At 41.2% G+C, this 19,981-nt stretch overlaps 1 long non-coding RNA gene across 1 annotated transcript; it reads left to right on the top strand.

Moving 5' to 3' along the window:
- The first annotated feature begins 1,458 nt into the window (after positions 1 to 1,458).
- Positions 1,459 to 19,412, top strand: LOC125103013 (uncharacterized). Its single transcript, XR_007128259.1, has 4 exons — positions 1,459 to 1,581; positions 2,186 to 2,450; positions 17,966 to 18,069; positions 19,098 to 19,412. It is a non-coding gene; the product is annotated as an uncharacterized LOC125103013 (long non-coding RNA).
- Positions 19,413 to 19,981: the final 569 nt, after the last annotated feature.

The raw sequence follows: 19,981 nt of genomic DNA, 5'->3' as shown, positions 1-19,981 counted from the left end.
CCTTAGCTGATCCTTACAACAATTCTATCTCCATCGTACTGATGCAGAAAGTACGTTCAAGGTGATCACATGACTCAATCTAAGGCCAATTTCAAAGACCATAATTATATACAGTTTGTTTTTTTTTTAAATTCTGGGTTCAGAGGTAATTCCATGGCACTATACTGCTCCACGCCAAATTCGAGACCAGTGTACTACTTAATCATCTGAATCCAATGAGTAAATGTAGGTGTTGTTTTTATAAACCAATAAGAGAAAGATTTTTAGGTGTCTCTATTTCCATATTACTGTAATACCTCCTCTGAACTTGTAACACAGTTTTTTAAAAAATTGAGCTGATATTTACGTAATATAAATTAGCCATTTTAAAGTAACAGTTCGGTGGCATTTAATACATTCACAATGTTATGCAACCACCACCTCTAGAAATACAAGATTTTAATCCTTCCTTCCTTCCTTCCTTCTGCAATCCCTCCCTCACTCCCTCCCTCCCTTCTTCCCTTCCTCCTCTCCTCTCTCTTTCTCTATTTCTTTTTTTTTTTAAGATTTTATTTATTTATTTGACAGACAGAGATCACAAGTAGGCAGAGAGGCAGGCAGAAAGAGAGGGGGGAAGCAGGCTCCCCGCTGAGCAGAGAGCCCGATGTGGGGCTTGATCCCAGGACCCTGAGATCATGACCTGAGCAGAAGGCAGAGGCTTTAACCCACTGAGCCACCAAGGCACCCCATCTCTATTTCTTTTTTCAGATTGTGCTATGACAAATGTAGAGAATAAAGTCAGAAGAAACTTAGAGAACCCAAATTATGTTCTGTGAATCAGTTTCTTCTTCTCTAAACACAGTTATTTTTCTATCGTGTTCACTGGACTATTGCTAGGCTCTAGTACTCTCAGGGCTTTAGAAGAAAAATATCATATAAATAACACAGTGATATACATAGATTTGATGTGTAGTTAGTTATTACTATTCACAGCATCTTCTTGATACTTATATTAGAATTACCCATAGAACTTAGTTCACATTATCTGATGTCTGCTAAGATCTGGGCTCTCTGTAGTCTGTAGGCTTTCTGTAAAACTTTAATTTTGCATTACAAAGTCTATTTTTATAATTTAATTAATTACACATTATATAACATATTGGGATTTTATATAAATACCATCTATTCTTATGAGTTTGTCTCAAGAACATGCCATGCTCTGTCCCATTTGGTGGCCTCTTAGGGGCTCACTTTTCCCGAAGGCTTTCTCTGTTCCATCTGTCAAATTCTCTCTACACCCCAAGGCCCAGGCTTCCTTCTTCTATGAGGTTCTTACCAGCAGCTCAAAGTGCCACTGATTTTCTTAGTCCTCTGAATTTGTTTTACTGCTCTTCTAGTCCGTACCACATGATCGATCACTCAGTCACATTCTCTTCCATCTTGCTCATTATCATTTCATCACTGGCTAAGCTGGGGCCCCACTGCATTTTCCATCAACAGAGAGGATGAGACTGGATGTCCTTGAAACTTTCTTCCAGCTCGGAAAATTCTGATTATATGTCACAGTTTTTTTCTTCTTGGATTATCAACTTCTTGAGACAGGTACATATATTTTAAAATCCCACAATGTACTGTGCTCAGCATAGACAAGTACTGTGTAAATTTCTAGTCACCATCAAGAGGCGTGTTTCTGTGTATAGGAGTGTGATACGACTTCTAGACGTGCTAATGATCCATTAGGTCAAATTAATAGAGTTATAACGTGCAGGACTTGGAAGTGGCAGTCTCACTACTTATGCTGCTCACAACATGACCAGAATAACATGTCCCCCTCTGGCAGTCTTGCCTTAAGGAAGCAATCTTTCGTTTGGATACAAACAAATTCGGGGAGACTCTGGAAACCATACTATAGGAGGAACTGAAGGCATTTAGCCTGGATAGGAAACAATTAGAAGGAGCCAAAAATACTGTATTCAAATGCTTAAAGATACAGAATGATAAACAGAATTATTTGGGGTGGTCTGAAAGATAAATCCAGGACAAATGGATGGCTTTTCATATAGAGGCGATTTCAGGTTAGCGTTAAGTAACAACATTTTTGTTAAGTTTCTATAAATTAGCTATTTAATCATAGAATGAGTTATGTGCCTCACTGGCTCTATTGATTAACTGTACAGATATTGACTGACTTCCTGCTCTATGCCAGGACTGTTCTGGACAAGAGCAAATGACAAATGAGATAGTCATGGACCTGCTGTGATAAACCATACATTCTGGTGGGACAGAGAAACAGTAAGAAAAAAAAAAAAAACTCCACTAAGAAAATAAAATGTCCATGAAGAAAATGAAATGGTGCATGGGGATAGAAAGAAGAGAGGTGGAAAGGGAACTGGATAAGAACAGATGGTCACAGAATCCCCTGTGAAGACAACATTTGAACTGAGACCGAAATGGCCAGAAGAACCAGCCATGTGAGTGTCTCAGGGAAGGGCATTCCAGGAACTTGGTACAATAAAGGTGGATGTTGGTCAAGGGCCAACCAGCCATGTGAGCATCTCAGGGAAGGGCGTTCCAGGAGGTTGGGACAACAAGAGTGGACACTGGAAAGCCCTCAGCCCATGACCCTGTGATGGTTCAAATGTATGTGTCCACTGGGCTAAACTAGACTCTGATGCCCAGTTGTTTAGTCAAACACTAACTGGGATGTGCTGTGAAGATAGTTTGTAGATGTGATTAACATTCACAATCAGTTAACCTTGAAGGAGATTACCCTCCAAAAATTGAGTGGGTCTCATCTAATCAGTTGAATGCCTTAAGAGCAAAAACAAGTTTCTCTGACAAGAAGGAGTTCTACCTCAAGACTACTGAGGTAGAATCAAATCTTGTTGAGTCTCCAGCCTGCCGGCCTACTCTACAGATTTCAGACTTGCCAGCCCCCACATCACACAAGGCAGTTCCTTAAAGTAAGTGTGTGTGTGTGTGTGTGTATGTGTGTGTGTAGTACCTGCATTCATATATATACACATATACACCCATAGGGAACCTATTGGTTCTTTTTCTCTGGAGAGCTCTGACTTACACAGACCACTTCCAGGAGCTTCTGCCTATCTTGGCACTCCACAGCCTGTGGAATGGGAGTGGAGAGTAGAGTCTAACAGGTTACGGTGGCAGAATTATTTAGGGACCCAAAAAGCTATGAATGCAACTTTTAGAAAAGTATTCCTACTTCACAAATATCCCTGCTGTCTGTTGAATCCTACAGTGTGGCGGGGTTGCCTACCATTGCAAATGTCCAATGAAAGAATGGAAATTTCAACACTTAATCTATTTTTACATTTTGGAATTGACTTCTTACTTTAGAATTTCCCTTGGAAAACAGTTTAAAGAAGAAGAGGTAGTTGTAGGAGTTTGAATTAGATTTTTCCATGCTTTCCTGGATTAAAATAAACATATCTATGTCTTTTGAGAGCTTCCATATCTACAGTCCAAAGAATACTCTAGAAGTTCAAGGTGAAGTGCGTGATGTTATCAGCCAGCAGCCATTTCTGATTTGTAATCTATTACCGGAGAAATCACCTTGAAATTATTTTCCTGGCATTTGCACAACTGATACAGGTCCCTGATAGCATTTCTTATCCTGTCACCACTTACTACTCCCTTCAGACTCAGCAAATGGCTCATTTCACATACTAAAGGCAGCTTTCTCACCAGGGAACTGAAACTCCAGGGTCTTCTGGCTGTAGCTGAAATCACAGATGTGTCTCCAGTATTTTCTACCAGCAGTCCAGAGTGTAGAAGAATGTCACTGGCTACCAGATAGCTAGTAGCAGGGTAAGAATTACAGATTACTATGGTAAATTTATCAATTTGATGAATAGACGAAGCCTTTAATATTACCTTTGCATAGTGTCTGTCCTCTTTTCTTCTCCATATAAAATATGTTTTAGTTTTTACCATGGCTACTCTTATCTAATCTTACATTATGCTAATTAAATTTTATCAAAATACATCCAAACTTCAAAGCATAAGTATTCGAAGCTGTGTTTTATAGGTAAACGGTTTGTAAGTTGGAGCTGAGCTCTTATCCTGAGTGAGTCATGAAGGAATACAAAACAGGGGATGTGTGATGGAAATCCATATTTGAAATGTTGGAGTCTCACCTCCCATCTCCCCTCTAGGGATGTGCTGAGCTTGATTCACAGATTCCAAGGCCCGTGGAAAAGGGTTTATGATAACAAAATACTTTTGCTTAATCAGATGCATTTTTCTCCAGTCTTTTCCTCTTTACCTCCAATGGGTTAGTTGTGAGGAAACTTCTAGAAGACATCCTCTTTTCTGTCCCAGCCTTACTTATTTCAGATTGTAAAGCTTATATTTCCTAGGCTGCCATACAAGTCTTCCAAGTAATTTAGGACATTTGTTTATAAGCAAAAAGGAGAGATTCCAGGTACCTTGAGGGAAAGGAGCCGCAGCCCTCCAGTCTTCCCACAAAATCTTCACAGTGCTCAAAAGAGCTGGACCCAACACCAGCACCCTCCCCCCCAACAGCTGTGCAAGTGTGGGCAGCGTCCTTTCTTATGCTCACTATCTGCAGCTTTGTGGAAGACCATGCCCCTAAACTCTAGTACTTAATCCCATCTCTGCATGAAATTACATCTAAATATTTCTAGACTTTATCATGTCCTAAGTTTTTCTTCTAGTAAATATCCCTGGTCCCTCGAATCCATCTTTATCAAGTGCGATGGTTAATCTTAGGAGTAACTTGGCTTGGCTGTGGTCCCCCGTTGTTTGGTCAAAAGTTATTCTAGATGTATCTGTGAAGATATTTAGAGATGTGATGAACTTTAAATCAGTAGACTTAAGGGGCGCCTGGGTGGCTCAGTGGGTTAAGCCGCTGCCTTCGGCTCAGGTCATGATCTCAGGGTCCTGGGATCAAGTCCCGCATAGGGCTCTCTGCTCAGCAGGGAGCCTGCTTCCCTCTCTCCCTCTCTCTCTCTGCCTGCCTTTCTGTCTACTTGTGATCTCTCTCTGTCAAATAAATAAATAAAATCTTTAAAAAAAAAAATCAGTAGACTTAAATCAGTAAAGCACATTAACCCTCTACCAGGTGAGTGGGCCTCAACCAGTTTGGTGAAGGCCTTTAAGAGGAAGGACTAAGGTTGCCTGAAGATACAAGTCTGCCTCAAAATGGTAGCACAGAAACCCTGCCTGAGTTTCCAGCCTGCTACTCTGTGGGATTTGGACTCAAGATGATCACAACATCGGCTTTTGCCAGAATTTCCAGCCTGTGGGACTGCTTGACAGATTTCTGATCTACCAGGCCCTGCAATCCTGTTGGCCAATTTCCTAAAATCTCTCCCTCTCGTTCTCTCTCTCTTTCTCACTTTCTCTCTCTTGCTTATATATTTCTAGAAATTTATGTATTGGTTCTGTTTCTCTGAAGCATCCTAATACACCAAACAATAAACTATTTTCCTTTTCCCATCCCTCCTCATTATTTTCTGAAAATGTCCAGGTTACGATTACCCCACCTCACATACTCCAGGTGTGATGAGTGCCAGGCAGAGCACTACTAGTCTACCTTATCGTAGCTCTGGTGTCAGTTAATGTGTATAACTTACTGCTTAAGAACAGAGCCTTGGTGGGGTGCCTGGGTGGCTCAGTGGGTTAAGCCTCTGCCTTCGGCTCAGGTCATGATTCCAGGGTCCTGGGATTGAGCCCCGCAGCACGCACACGTTCTCTCTCTCTCTCACAAATAAATAAGTAAAATCTTTTAAAAATTTTTAAAAAATAAAAATAATAATAATAAAAAAAGGATAACTCTCCTTTAAGGAGAGTATCAGCCATTCTGTGGCTTTAGCAACAGGTAATCCTAATTGATCAATGACAACTTGCTACAATAACCCATAGACAAATCAGTGAGAGATCACAGTTCTCAAAAACAGCCCATCAGCCGCGGCCACCCAGCAATGGCTGTACGTCCGAAGGTGAGCCAGCCAGCAACTGTCTTAGTGAATTTCTCTGTCTCCAGAGCTAAGTAACAACCCATCCCTGAGACCTCTTCTTCTGAACACACACACAGTCCCTGAACTTGACGTTTGCCCAAGCCAGTGCAGTGCAGTGCAGCTCTCAGCCTTGCTCTGAGACTGTGTGGTTGATAAGCACAGCTCTCCCTTGTTCAGCAATTATTTCAGCATTTTGTTTCAGGTCATTGAGTGGTGGTCGTATCTTTTTTTTTTTTTTTAAGATTTATTTATTTGAAAGAGAGATAGAGAGACAGACAGAAGGAGAGAGCACAAGCTGGAGAGTCAGGGAGAGGAAGAAAGAATCTCAAGCACATTCCGTGATGAGCACAGAGCCCAGGGGCTGCATCTTTTGACAGAGGATAAAATTGGGTCATATGTGAAAAATATTGAGTATAGTGCCTGGCATGGAAGAATCACTTAAGGAATGTCATTAGCTACTAACTTGAGTGTATGATTCTATTCATGTCCTCTAAGGTTGCTCCGGCTTCTTCGATCGCAAAGGCTCTCAGCCTCAGAATGACATTTTGGTTGTTTGGCATGCCGCCCCCCAAAATGGGCCTATCTGGGGCATGCCCAACATGCTACCGGGCCATGAAGTGACAAGATAGAGGAGTGTCCACCCAGGGAGGATGGTCGGGACAATAGTGGCTCATTGTAACTGTGGTGGCATCTTGTCCAGCCATGCTCTTGTCTGCTTCCCAAGCTGCTGTCACATAGTAGCCTTTCACACTGTTGACTCACTGTGCCAACTAAACCGCAGAGTTCCTTCAACGGGGGCTGCTGATGACCCACCAGTTCCAACCTGCATTCCTCTGTTTGGTGGACCCCCAACCAGCAGGGTGAGACCTGTGCCACTTTAAATTTCATCTTGCTAAATCTGGTCCAGTGCCCTAGTCTGATCAAAATCCTAGATGGGAAAATGCCTTCAAATAGACACTGAAGTGGGAAATAATAAGGCCTTAGACACATAGCAAAGGACATTTTGCCCTTCTAGTGAAAGGCTCTGCTCTATCATTCCTTTGTACATGAGATTCTGCTGTCAAAGATGGGATCCAGGAGGAAGTGTTTATTTTGTACTTAATGTAGAACTAGTTTTTATTTATTTTTTTAAAAGATTTTATTTATTTATTTGACAGAGAGAGATCACAAGTAGGCAGAGAGGCAGGCAGAGAGAGAGAGAGGAAGAAGCAGGCTCCCCACTGAGCAGAGAGGCCGATGTGGGGCTCCATCCCAGGACCCTGAGATCATGACCTGAGCCAAAGATAGAGGCTTAACCCACTGAGCCACCCAGGTGCCCCTAGAACTTAGTTTTTAGAACAGCCTTAGAGTTACAGAATTATTGACAAAATAGTGTAGAGTTCACATATGCCAACACCCAGTTTCCCCTATTTTTATTTATTTTTTTATTTTTTTATTTATTTTTTAATTTTTTTATTTTTTCAGCATAACAGTATTCATTATTTTTGCACCACACCCAGTGCTCCATGCAATCCGTGCCCTCTACATTACCCACCACCTGGTGCCCCCAACCTCCCACCCCCCACCCCTTAACAAAATTCTCAGATCGTTTTTCAGAGTCCATAGTCTCTCATGGTTCACCTCCCCTTCCAATTTCCCTCAAATAAGTGAAACCATATGATAATTGACTCTTTCTACTTGACTTATTTCACTCAGCATAATCTCTTCCAGTCCCGTCCATGTTGCTACAAAACTTGGGTATTCATCCTTTCTTTTTTTTTTTTTTTTTTTTTTTTTTTTACAGCTTTATAAACATATATTTTTATCCCCAGGGGTACAGGTCTGCGAATCGCCAGGTTTACACACTTCACAACACTCACCATAGCACATACCCTCCCCGATATCCATAACCCCACCCCCTCTCCCAACCCCCTCCCCCCATCAACCCTCAGTTTGTTTTGTGAGATTAAGAGTCACTTATGGTTTGTCTCCCTCCCAATCCCATCTTGTTTCATTTACTCTTCTCCTACCCCCTCAACCCCCCATGTTGCATCTCCTCTCCCTCATATCAGGGAGATCATATGATAGTTGTCTTTCTCCGATTGACTTATTTCGCTAAGCATGATACCCTCTAGTTCCATCCACGTCGTCGCAAATGGCAAGATTTCATTTCTTTTGATGGCTGCATAGTATTCCATTGTGTATATATACCACATCTTCTTTATCCATTCGTCTGTTGATGGACATCTAGGTTCTTTCCATAGTTTGGCTATTGTAGACATTGCTGCTATAAACATTCGGGTGCATGTGCCCCTTCGGATCACTATGTTTGTATCTTTAGGGTAAATACCCAGCAGTGCAATTGCAGGGTCATAGGGTAGTTCTATTTTCAACATTTTGAGGAACCTCCATGCTGTTTTCCAGAGTGGTTGCACCAGCTTGCATTCCCACCAACAGTGTAGGAGGGTTCCCCTTTCTCCACATCCTCGCCAGCATCTGTCATTTCCTGACTTGTTAATTTTAGCCATTCTGACTGGTGTGAGGTGATATCTCATGGTGGTTTTGATTTGTATTTCCCTGATGCCGAGTGATATGGAGCACTTTTTCATGTGTCTGTTGGCCATCTGGATGTCTTCTTTGCAGAAATGTCTGTTCATGTCCTCTGCCCATTTCTTGATTGGATTATTTGTTCTTTGGGTGTTGAGTTTGCTAAGTTCTTTATAGATTTTGGACACTAGCCCTTTATCCGATATGTCATTTGCAAATATCTTCTCCCATTCTGTCAGTTGTCTTTTGGTTTTGTTCACTGTTTCCTTTGCTGTGCAAAAGCTTTTGATCTTGATAAAATCCCAAAAGTTCATTTTTGCCCTTGCTTCCCTTGCCTTTGGTGATGTTCCTAGGAAGATGTTGCTGCGGCTGAGGTCGAAGAGGTTGCTGCCTGTGTTCTCCTCGAGGATTTTGATGGATTCCTTTCTCACATTGAGATCCTTCATCCATTTTGAGTCTATTTTCGTGTGTGGTGTAAGGAAATGATCCAATTTCATTTTTCTGCATGTGGCTGTCCAATTTTCCCAACACCATTTATTGAAGAGGCTGTCTTTTTTCCAGTGGACATTCTTTCCTGCTTTGTCGAAGATGAGTTGACCATAGAGTTGAGGGTCTATTTCTGGGCTCTCTATTCTGTTCCATTGATCTATGTGTCTGTTTTTGTGCCAGTACCATGCTGTCTTGATGATGACAGCTTTGTAATAGAGCTTGAAGTCCGGAATTGTGATGCCACCAACTTTGGCTTTCTTTTTCAATATTCCTTTGGCTATTCGAGGTCTTTTCTGGTTCCATATAAATTTTAGGATTCTTTGTTCCATTTCTTTGAAAAAAATGGATGGTACTTTGAACGGAATTGCATTAAATGTGTAGATTGCTTTAGGTAGCATAGACATTTTCACAATATTTATTCTTCCAATCCAGGAGCATGGAACATTTTTCCATTTCTTTGTGTCTTCCTCAATTTCTTTCATGAGTACTTTATAGTTTTCTGAGTATAGATTCTTAGTCTCTTTGGTTAGGTTTATTCCTAGGTATCTTATAGTTTTGGGTGCAATTGTAAATGGGATGGACTCCTTAATTTCTCTTTCTTCTGTCTTGTTGTTGGTGTAGAGAAATGCAACGGATTTCTGTGCATTGATTTTATATCCTGACACTTTACTGAATTCCTGTACAAGTTCTAGCAGTTTTGGAGTGGAGTCTTTTGGGTTTTCCACATAGAGTATCATATCATCTGCGAAGAGTGATAGTTTGACTTCTTCTTTGCCCATTTGGATGCCTTTAATTTCCTTTTGTTGTCTGATTGCTGAGGCTAGGACTTCTAGTACTATGTTGAATAGCAGTGGTGATAACGGACATCCCTGCCGTGTTCCTGACCTTAGCAGAAAAGCTTTCAGTTTTTCTCCATTGAGAATGATATTTGCGGTGGGTTTGTCATAGATGGCTTTGATAATATTGAGGTATGTGCCGTCTATCCCTACACTTTGAAGAGTTTTGATCAGGAAGGGATGCTGTACTTTGTCAAATGCTTTTTCAGCATCTATGGAGAGTATCATATGGTTCTTGTTCTTTCTTTTATTAATGTGTTGTATCACATTGATTGATTTGCGGATGTTGAACCAGCCTTGCAGCCCTGGAATAAATCCCACTTGGTCGTGGTGAATAATCCTTTTAATGTACTGTTGAATCCTATTGGCTAGTATTGTGGCGAGAATTTTTGCATCTGTGTTCATCAAGGATATTGGTCTGTAGTTCTCTTTTTTGTTGGGATCCTTGTCTGGTTTTGGGATCAAGGTGATGCTGGCCTCATAAAATGAGTTTGGAAGTTTTCCTTCTATTGCTATTTTTTGGAACAGTTTCAGGAGAATAGGAATTAGTTCTTCTTTAAATGTTTGGTAGAATTCCCCCGGGAAGCCGTCTGGCCCTGGGCTTTTGTTTGTTTGGAGATTTTTGATGACTGTTTCAATCTCCTTACTGGTTATGGGTCTGTTCAGGCTTTCTATTTCTTCCTGGTTCAGTTGTGGTAGTTTATATGTCTCTAGGAATGCATCCATTTCTTCCAGATTGTCAAATTTGTTGGCGTAGAGTTGCTCATAGTATGTTCTTATAATTGTCTGTATTTCTTTGGTGTTCGTTGTGATCTCTCCTCTTTCATTCATGATTTTATTTATTTGGGTCCTTTCTCTTTTCTTTTTGATAAGTCTGGCCAGGGGTTTATCAATCTTATTAATTCTTTCAAAGAACCAGCTCCTAGTTTCGTTGATTTGTTCTATTGTTTTTTTAGTTTCTATTTCATTGATTTCTGCTCTGATCTTTATGATTTCTCTTCTCCTGCTGGGTTTAGGGTTTCTTTCTTGGTCTTTCTCCAGCTCCTTTAGGTGTAGGGTTAGGTTGTGTACCTGAGACCTTTCTTGTTTATTGAGAAAGGCTTGTACCGCTATATATTTTCCTCTCAGGACTGCCTTTGTTGTGTCCCACAGATTCTGAACCGTTGTGTTTTCATTATCATTTGTTTCCATAAATTTTTTCAATTCTTCTTTAATTTCCTGGTTGACCCATTCATTCTTTAGAAGGATGCTGTTTAGTCTCCATGTATTTGGGTTCTTTCCAAATTTCCTCTTGTTATTGAGTTCTAGCTTTAAAGCATTGTGGTCTGAAAATATGCAGGGAATGATCCCAATCTTTTGATACCGGTTGAGACTTGATTTAGGACCAAGAATGTGATCTATTCTGGAGAATGTTCCATGTGCACTAGAGAAGAATGTGTATTCTGTTGCTTTGGGATGAAATGTTCTGAATATATCTGTGATGTCCATCTGGTCCAGTGTGTCATTTAAGGCCTTGATTTCCTTGTTGATCTTTTGCTTGGATGATCTGTCCATTTCAGTGAGGGGAGTGTTAAAATCCCCTACTATTATTGTATTCTTGTCGATGTGTTTCTTTGATTTTGTTATTAATTGGTTTATATAGTTGGCTGCTCCCACGTTAGGGGCATAGATATTTAAAATTGTTAGATCTTCTTGTTGGACAGTTCCTTTGAGTATGATATAGTGTCCTTCCTCCTCTCTTATTATAGTCTTTGGCTTCAAATCTAATTGATCTGATATAAGGATTGCCACTCCTGCTTTCTTCTGATGTCCATTAGCATGGTAAATTCTTTCCCACCCCCTCACTTTAAACCTGGAGGTGTCTTCGGGTTTAAGATGAGTTTCTTGTAGGCAACATATAGATGGTTTTTGTTTTTTGATCCATTCTGATACCCTGTGTCTTTTGATTGGGGCATTTAGCCCGTTAACATTCAGGGTAAGTATTGAGAGATATGAATTTAGTGCCATTGTATTGCCTGTAAGGTGACTGTTATTGTATATTGTCTCTGTTTCTTTCTGATCTACTACTTTTAGGGTCTCTCTTTGCTTAGAGGACCCCTTTCAATATTTCCTGTAGAGCTGGTTTGGTATTTGCAAATTCTTTCAGTTTTTGTTTGTCCTGGAAGCTTTTAATCTCTCCTTCTATTTTCAATGATAGCCTAGCTGGATATAGTATTCTTGGCTGCATGTTTTTCTCCTTTAGTACTCTGAATATATCATGCCAGCTCTTTCTGGCCTGCCAGGTCTCTGTGGATAAGTCTGCTGCCAATCTAATATTTTTACCATTGTACGTTACAGACTTCTTTTCCCGGGCTGCTTTCAGGATCTTTTCTTTGTCACTAAGACTTGTCAATTTTACTGTTAGGTGACGGGGTGTGGACCTATTCTTATTGATTTTGAGGGGGGTTCTCTGAACCTCCTGGATTTTGATGCTTGTTCCCTTTGCCATATTGGGGAAATTCTCTCCAATAATTCTCTCCAATATACCTTCTGCTCCCCTCTCTGTTTCCTCTTCTCCTGGAATCCCAATTATTCTAATGTTGTTTCGTCTTCTGGTGTCACTTATCTCTCGAATTCTCCCCTCGTGGTCCAGTAGCTGTTTGTCCCTCTTTTGCTCAGCTTCTTTATTCTCTGTCATTTGGTCTTCTATATCGCTAATTCTTTCTTCTGCCTCATTTATCCTAGCAGTGAGAGCCTCCATTTTTGATTGCACCTCATTAATAGCTTTTTTGATTTCAACTTGGTTAGATTTTAGTTCTTTTATTTCTCCAGAAAGGGCTTTTATATCTCCTGAGAGGGTTGCTTTAATATCTTCCATGCCTTTTTCAAGCCCGGCTAGAACCTTGAGAATCATCATTCTGAACTCTATATCTGACATATTACCAATGTCTGTATTGATTAGGTCCCTAGCCTTTGGTACTGCCTCTTGTTCTTTTTTTTGTTGTGAATTTTTCCGCCTTGTCATTTTGTCCAGATAAGAGTTTATGAAGGAGCAAGTAAAATACTAAAAGGGTGGCAACAACCCCAGGAAAATATGCTTTAGCCAAATCAGAAGAGATCCCGAATTGTGAGGGGGGAGAAAGGGGATAAAAAGGGGTTCAGAAAGAAAGAAAAAAAAACTATTAAACTATTAAACTATTAAAACTATTAAAGACTATTAAACTATTAAAAAAACTATTAAAAAACTATTAAAAACTATTAAAAAACTATTAAAACTATTAAACTATTAAACTATTAATCTATTAAAAAAAAGAAAGCCGATAAAGAAAAAATATAAAAAGAGGAAAAATAAAATATATATTAGATAAACTATTTAAAAAACGTTAAAAAAAGAAAACGGTAAAAGTTAAAAAAAATTTAGCAGAAGAAGAGAAAAAGAAAAAAAAATTGAAAAAGAAAAAAAAAATTAAATTAACTGCAAGGCTAAAAAATCATGGGGAGAAAGCCATGAGTTCCGTGCTTTGCTTTCTTCTCCTCTGGAATTCCGCCGCTCTCCTTGGTAGGTGAACTTGGTCCTGGCTGGGTTTCCCGTTGATCTTCTGGGGGAGGGGCCTGTTGTAGTGATTCTCAAGCGTCTTTGCCCCAGGCGGAGTTGCACCGCCCTTACCTGGGGCCGCGCTGAGTAATCCGCTCGGGTTTGCTGGGTTTGCTTTCGGGAGCTTTTGTTCCCTGAGCGCTTTCCGTAGAGTCTGGAGGACGGGAATAAAGATGGCGGCCTCCCGGTCTCCGGCCCAGAGGAGCCGAGAGCCCGGGGCCCCACTCCTCAGTGCGCCCTCAGAGAACAGCGCCCAATGTCTCCTGCCACCCTGGCCTCCGGCCGCGCTCCGAGCTGACCGAGCCTGCGACCGGTCCAAGGCAACCCCAAGCTGAGAGTCACTCCTCGGCTCTGTCTCTGCAGCCGGCTTCCCCGTTCTAATACCGGTAAGCTCTGCGACACTCAGACACCCCCGATCCTTCTGAGACCCTGCGGGAGCTGAGGCCGCGCTGACCCCGCCTGGGCTTCACCCCAGTTAAGCCTCTGGAGCGATGTCCCTCAGCGGAACAGACTTTTAAAAGTCCCGATTTTGTGCTCCGTTGCTCCGCCGCTCGCCGGGAGCCGGCCCCTCCCCCCGCGGTCTATCTTCCCGTCGCTTTGGATTCACTTCTCCGCCAGTCCTACCTTGCAGAAAGTGGTTGATTTTCTGTTTCTGGAATTGCTGTTCTTCTTCTCTTCAATCTCCCGTTGGATTTGTAGGTGTTTACAATCTTTAGATAAGCTATTTAGCTGATCTCCCGCTACCCGAAGTAGTCTCAGCCTGCTACTTCTCCGCCATCTTGACTCCTCCTCTCCCCTATTTTTATTTTAAAGATTTTATTTATTTATTTGAAAGAGAGAAAGCATGATGAGCAGGGGGGAGGGGCAGAAGGAGAGGGAGAAGTTGACTCCCCACTGAGCAGACAGCCTGTCATGGGGCTCAATCCCAGAACTCTGGGATCATGACCTGAACTGAAGACAGACACTTAACTGACTGAGCCACCCAGGCGCCCTCAGTTTCCTGTATTATTAACATCTTACACTAGTGTGGTACATTTGTTATAGTTAATTGATACATTGTTATTAACTAAAGTTCATACTTTATTCAGACTTCCTTAACTTTTACCCAGTGTCCTACTGTGTTTTTTTTTTCTAGGATGCCATCCAGAATGCCATATTATGTTTATTTGTCATTTTCTTCAGACTCTTCTAGGTGGTGAGCTTCTTAAACTGTCCTTATTTTGATGACCTTGACAGTTTTGAGGAGTACTGGTCAGGTATTTTGTACAATGCCCCTCATCTGTTGTTTTTCTAATAATTAGATAGAGTTCTGATTTTGGGGGGAGGAAAAAGCACAGAAGTGAAGTGACATCTTCATCACATCATATCAAAGGCACATAGTATCAACATGACTTCTTGATTTTGATGTTGGCCTCGTTCACCTGGCTGAGAGAGAGTTTGTCAGTCTTTTCCACTGTTAAGTTACTCTTCTTCCCTTTCTGTGTAGTATTCTTTGGAAGGAAATCACAATGCATGGCATATAGTTAAGGAATGGGGAGTTACGCCTCATCTTCTTGAGTGTGTAGTAGTTATATAAATTCTTTGGAATTATTCTGGACATGTTTCTCTTCTCCCCCACTTGAGTTGGTTTATTTATTTATTCAATCGCATCTTTATATCAGGATGGATTCATGGATTTGTAAAAATATTTTGCATTATAATACAAGACTATTTTATTTTATTTATTTTTTTTTAAGATTTTATTTACTTATTTGACAGAGAGAGAGAGAGAGAGAGATCACAAGTAGGCAGAGAGGCCGGCAGAGAGATGAGGAAGCAGGCTCCCCGCTGAGCAGAGAGCCCGATGCGGGGCTTGATCCCAGGACCCCGAGATCATGACCTGAGCTGAAGGCAGAGGCTTAACCCACTGAGCCACCCAGGTGCCCCTACAAGACTATTTAAAAAAAAAAAAAATTGTTCCAGCTTTGGCCATTGGGACCCCTTTCAGCTGACTTTTGTGTTCTTTTGACATGATCCCATGGTTGTGGAGTTTTGTTGTTCTTGATTGGTTTCAACCACCATGAAATGCTCCAGGCTCATCTTGTCCACCTGGAAGTGGAAGGCAAGCTGTTTTCCGAAGCTGTGTAAGACCCTGGTACCTGGGTAGCAGGCTAAGATCCCCTTCACCAAGTCCAACAGCATGGCTGAGAGGCTCTCCTCTACCTCCAGACTGACCATGGGCAGCCTTTAGTGGTCTCCTTTCTCTTCTCCTTTTTGCAAAGCAAGTTCTCAAGTGTCTCACCTTCAACTTGGGGTGGGTGCCCAGTGAATGTCCAGTCTAAAATTAGCAAGGGAAAATTCTTAGAGACATTATTGTTTAAATTTCTAAAATATTATAAATGCCTGTGATACTGTAGCCTTGGCCACTATGTAACATGCTATTTGACGTGTCTTATTTCTCTTGCTTACTAGAAATTTCTTGAAGGCAGAGACCACATTTTGTGCTTCTTCATATAATTCCTATACTAAGCACTTAGCATACATCGGTGAATGACTATATTCTGTTGAATATGTCAAAATTTTTTTCAATCATTTTTGCAGATATGTCCTCTAAGATGAACTTGATTTTTTTTAATCACAAAATCAAAACTTAAGGTCATACCTTTATTTTAAAGGCTCTGTTAGAGTTCCATGATGAGTGCGATATTCTTGTAACAAGGGTTGTGACACCCGAAGCAGAAATGGATGCATCTCTGTTCAGAAGCCTGAAGGGCTAGCAATCGAGCCTGAGGACAGAGACCTCTCCTGATGACTTCTGTACATCCCTTTCTGGTGTCGTAATTCTGGGTGCCCTTGAACTAAGGGGTTTTAGTGCTCCATCTTGGCAATCGCCAGAGAAGATCTTTAAAAGCATAGTGCTTAGGGTGGTTAAGAGAAGGAATTCAGGTGACTTATGGAAACCTGGATCAGTAATACAGTCTAGTAAATGGCCCACCTGGGGACACAAGGCTTTTTCAATTGCAGTTTTTAAAACCTCACCCTGAAGAGGCATGAGGAGAGAGAATGTTTTATTTTCCACATGCAGAGGTCTCCACACGCAGCCAGGTGGCATTTTTACTTAGTAGTGCCCTTCTGGTACTTCAGTCGGGAGGGTCACAGGTGGCTACAGTCAGTGAGGGGCTTCTTCAACCTCTTCTCTCCACTCTACAGCCCCTGAATGCCTCATGTTTCAAAAGACTTGTCAGACACACCATAAAACACAAAGTCGTATGGGTGGCTCAGCTGTCTGAGAAAGGATAAGGAGATCCAGCCCTAATGGGCCGATTAATGGAAAATCCATTACTGATGTAGAATTGGGAGGATATTTTTTTGCTTTAGCCAAGTGGTATGGAAATATGAACAGATAGGGTGACTATCAGCAGAAGAAGTTAGGGGTAAGAATTCTGGTTGTCTGTTCTGTGTGGTTTGTAAATAGAAATATTAAAGGGTGATTTTGAAGTGTTTACTATGAAGTTTATTTATGACATTTATACCTTAAAAGATAATAAAAATATATTCTCTCCCATTAAGTAGACTACACAGTTAAAATAAATATTTTTTTCCTTGTAGAAGCTCAACAATGAAATCATTTTATGTAAAGATTTTTATTTTAATATTTATTTTTTAAAAGATTTTTATTTATTTATTTAAGAGAGACAGAGAGCAATCAGGAGAGAAGCAGAGGGAGAGGGACAAACAGGCTCCGAGTTGAATGAGAAGCGTGACATGGGGCTTGATCCCATGACCCTAAGATCATGACCTGAACTGAAACCAAGAGTCAGATGCTTAACTGACTGAGCCACCCAGGTACCATTCAATATAGCTTTTAATAAAACACACTGGCTTTCATTTACACTGTGAAATCAACTTTACATGACCCACGGAGTAGACATGTTACGTCCGACTCCTCGCAACTCATTGGCTCACAGCCCATTTCAACGCACCTCCTAGAGCCCCACCCCACCGCAGAAATAGCTTTTGCCATGGTCACCAATGATTTCCATGTTGTCAGATCCAAAGACTTTTCTGTCTTCATCTTTGACTTCTGTGACCCCCTTCTCTCTCTGGGTTTTCTCCCTGTCTGACCACTAATTCTCATTCCTCTGTCAGATCCTCCTACCCATACTACCAATTGGGAAATCCTTATGGTGCATACCGATTCCCCTTTCTTCTCCTTTTATACCAACACTGTCTGATAGAAATTTTTGTGAGGATGGAAATATTCTGTGTATGCACTAACCTGTGCAGCAGCCGCTAGCTACACATGGCTGTGGAGGAAATGTGGTCAGTATGACTTGGGAACTGAATTTTTAATTCTATTTAATCAATTTTTATTGCCACATAAAGCCAGTGGCTGCTATTGGGCAGCACAACTTCAGACTATCTTACAAGGTGAGCTATTAAAAAGCAGCTTCAGACTTGCAATTTCCTGGGTTTTCTCTGTAGCTCAGATCTCCCCACAGAGCTGTAGGGTTATAGTTATCTGAGAACTCAGATGACTCACAAGCACTGACTGATTGTAACTGTTCTTTCCCCAGCTGCTACTATTCAGAGATCAACACCAGCCACTCGGTTGGCCGAACCTAGAAAATGAGAGTTGTTCCTGATTTTTTCCTTTTCCTTCCTATCTCACATCCAAACTGTAAGTAACTTCTATCGGTTCTACCTCCAACTTGCATTTTGAACCTGTCCACTTCTGACCACCCAATCCAAACCATCGTCATGTCATGCCTGAATGATTTGCAATTGTCACCCTGCCTCTTGAACCCCCCTTCAGCCCATTATCTACATAGTTCCAATATCATCCTCTCAAAACATGAGTTAGATCATGTCTCTTTTCTGCTTATGATTCTTGCATGTTTTGCCATTGCTTTTGGAATAAAATGCCAATTTCTTGTTTTGGACTTCAAGAATCTGGACCCTGCTCTCCCTTCCAACCCATTTTATATTGTGTTTCCTCTTGTCCATTTGCACTAAACCTTCTGGGACGTGTGCTCTGCTGCCCCAGGGCCTTTGCACTTGCTGTTTATCATCTGCAGTCTCTTCCCAAGCTATTGACCTGGACAGATTTCTTACTCTTTGGTTCTTAACTCAGTACTTCAGGGAACTCTCCCCTAACCACTTATCCCAGTGAGTTTGCTTCTATTTCCTTATTCTCCACATCAGCATAGAGACTAGTTTCTCCTTTACGTTGTGTGCTTGTCTCTTTAATGCTTATGCAGCACACCAGCCTAGGAGCTCTCAGAGGACAGAGGCTTCTGTGTAACTCCCCACATTTATCTAATAGTAGCACATCACTGATACATAGTAGAACTTGATAAATATTTGTTGAATGAATGAATGAGCTCATGCTTTGACTTGTAGGCAGAGTATTATATCTTATTTTATTGTTTTTAAAATTCAATTTTTAGGGGCGCGTGGGTGGCTCAGTCGGTTCAGCACCTGCCTTTGGCTTGGGTCATGATCCTGGGTCCTGGAATCATTGTTGGGCTGGGATATTGTTAGGCTCCTTGCTCAGCGGGGAGTCTGCTTCTCCCTCTCCCTCTGCCCACCTGCTTGCTTGTGCTCTCTCTCTCTCTCTCTCACTAGCCCTCTCTCTGTGTCAAATAAATAAATAAAATCTTAAAAATAAATAAATAAAATTCAATTTTTAATTTGTATTTTAAATAGCAACAAGTGGATGACTTGACTCCTGCCAGCATCTTCCCTTCTTCATTAAATGAACCCAACAATGGCATCCAGGGAAAAGTCGAAGATAATAAAGATTAATTACACTGAGAATAGTGTCTTTCTTTCAAGTCTCCACACAACATATTGCTTTCAGCTTCCTAGAACTACCTACACTAACAAGGTTTCCAGTACTATTCTGGCAAATCATAGACACTGGTTGCACTTTGGAATTATCTGGGAAACTTTAAAATATGGCTGATTGGGTCTCATCCCTGTAGATTCTGCTTTAATTGGCCTGAGGTGCATCCTGCCTGCTAGGACTGTTGCAGCCGTCCAGAAGATTCTAATGTACAGCCACGGTTGCCTATCACAGAGGGAAGTTGTAGACCAAAGAAGGATGGGTGTGGTGAGAAACTGTCTTTCAAATCATTTTGTCAGTTGTGAGTTCTGTTTGCCATGCTGTTCTTAATGCAGCATCTCACAGGTAAGTTAATAGTGTTTTGTAAGATGTTTAATCATGAAAAAAGCCCATTTGCTTTTCTGACAAATGTTCCATTGAAACTGTCAGAGGTTGGATTCAATACTCTTAAGAGTTCTCCAGGTAAGTCTGCTTCCAGACTGTGTACTAGAAAGATGAATGATTAGCAAGTGAATAATTCATGTTTCTGTTGAGTGTCCCTTGGCACTGGTTAAGTCTAACTGTGGTCCTCTGCCTGAAACAAAGGTATCAGCTACCAGCCTGGCCTCACCTCTTTTGCTTTTTCTCCCCCTGTGCTCAACAGCTGGTGTTGTCATGGGTCTCGCTATAGGCTTGGGCCCTTCCCAGTTCATCAGCTGAGCAGAGCAAAGTGTGTCAGAAACTCTGGCTGCTCTAACTTATACTC

Source organism: Lutra lutra, chromosome 6 (assembly GCF_902655055.1).
Source record: "Lutra lutra chromosome 6, mLutLut1.2, whole genome shotgun sequence".
Lineage (NCBI taxonomy): Eukaryota > Metazoa > Chordata > Mammalia > Carnivora > Mustelidae > Lutra > Lutra lutra.
The sequence above is the reverse complement of the archived record's forward strand: the minus strand, read 5'-3'. Positions and strand labels throughout refer to the sequence as shown.